The sequence below is a fragment of the Tupaia chinensis genome, unplaced genomic scaffold (genome assembly GCF_000334495.1).
Source record: "Tupaia chinensis unplaced genomic scaffold, TupChi_1.0 Scaffold000226_1, whole genome shotgun sequence".
Classification (NCBI taxonomy): Eukaryota; Metazoa; Chordata; class Mammalia; order Scandentia; family Tupaiidae; genus Tupaia; species Tupaia belangeri.
This window is the reverse complement of record NW_006159701.1, coordinates 4,566,966-4,569,005: the sequence shown is the minus strand read 5'-3', so window position 1 is coordinate 4,569,005 and position 2,040 is coordinate 4,566,966.

The following is a 2,040-nucleotide window of genomic DNA, read 5'->3' as shown; positions in this document are numbered from 1 at the left end:
AAGAGTTTTAGAACAACTGAGAAGACTGGGACAATATAGTGCATTGAACTACTTAACAGACATTTATGCCAAGGGTGGGCAGATTAGATGGAAAGGCTCAGCTTAGAAGGAGAAATTTCCTACTCAGAATTGTCCATGACCTTCCTGCGATTTTTATCTGTTCTTTTTTAATTTTTGCCAGAGGGTGCATGTGCTTGCAGAGAGAGGGAGAGAGGGAGAAAGCATCCCCCGGTGAGGTGTGGTCACACCACAGTCCCTTTGTTTCTCCATCCTGTCGGGGTTTGGGATACATGCACATGCACATCCTGCGTGTTTCTAAAGCTAGCTACTGGGACTGGGATTCGAGCTGTGGGCAGCCATGTGGGATCCAGCCCCTTCCTGCAGTTTCTACCACAGTGCACGTCCCAGACCAGCCCTTCTCTATCTTGGAACCTGGGACTCAGCCTTCATTTCTTTGTTTATTTTTAGGGTTTTTAAGGGAAAATGAGAAATCACCCCCAAGGAGGGATGACCACACTATAGGAGAGTAATGGTCACGTTGTTGGACTTCCACGTGGTCAACTGTGGTTCAAGTCCCAGACCTGGCGGCTTAAAATTCACACCAGGTATGTATGTGTGCATGCCCAAAATCCTACAAGGAGAATGGAGGAGAAGGGATTGCAGCATGGCCATCCCCCAGGGTGGTGATTTCTAGCTTTCTCTCTCTGGTGGGTGCACATGCCCTATAGCAAAAAAAAAAACTCTCAAAAAAAAAAAAAAAAAAGGAAAAGAAAAACATGCTGGGTGTGTGTGGGTGCGTGCCCCAAATCCCAAGAGGACAATGGAGGAAGGAATTGCAGCATGGCCATCCCCTAGGGAGGTGATTTCTCACTTTCTTTTTTTTCTCCGTCTGTCGCTCCGGTGAGCACATTCGCCCCATAGCAAAAACTAAGAAAAAAATAATGTATTTACAGTTTGCCACATTCCCTCTTCCCTGCCTCAGAGAACTCAGAAGTCTGGATCTAGGTCAATCCCATACTAGCCTGACCTGCGAGTGGATCCCCTTGTAACTTGGTCTGTGATTAGCTTGCTCATGATAAACAGAAAGATGTTTTCTTTATGTTGGGCCACTGAGATTTAGTTGTTCCATATTGTAGACACGACCTAACCTATATCCTCTCTGAAACAATTCCTTTGGGGGAGAAAAAAATTAAGGATGTTTTTCATCAGCCAAGCTGTATCTGCTTAGCCAACAGCTAGCCAGCAGGAAGAGCACATTCCAAAGTAATCAGCTCCTTTCCACTTAGCCTCTGTGTGCCCCAGGCCTCTGGCTGCTAAAAAGCAATTCCTTAGCAAATTGAGTCTGTTCATTTTTCTTAAGGTTTGTTATCCTCCCAGAGGGAGGATGGTGTTGCTTGACAGATGGTTACAGTCAGTTCTGGTTGGTACTGACTGGCCAGCTAATCTTGCCTACGGCATTGGGAGCATGCCCACTTGGAGGAAAACGGAAAGGCAGCTGGATCTGACCCTTCTAAGAGTTTTAGAACAACTGAGAAGACTGGGACAATATAGTGCATTGAACTACTTAACAGACATTTATGCCAAGGGTGGGCAGATTAGATGGAAAGGCTCAGCTTAGAAGGAGAAATTTCCTACTCAGAATTGTCCATGACCTTCCTGCGATTTTTATCTGTTCTTTTTTAATTTTTGCCAGAGGGTGCATGTGCTTGCAGAGAGAGGGAGAGAGGGAGAAAGCATCCCCCGGTGAGGTGTGGTCACACCACAGTCCCTTTGTTTCTCCATCCTGTCGGGGTTTGGGATACATGCACATGCACATCCTGCGTGTTTCTAAAGCTAGCTACTGGGACTGGGATTCGAGCTGTGGGCAGCCATGTGGGATCCAGCCCCTTCCTGCAGTTTCTACCACAGTGCACGTCCCAGACCAGCCCTTCTCTATCTTGGAACCTGGGACTCAGCCTTCATTTCTTTGTTTATTTTTAGGGTTTTTAAGGGAAAATGAGAAATCACCCCCAAGGAGGGATGACCACACTATAGGAGAGT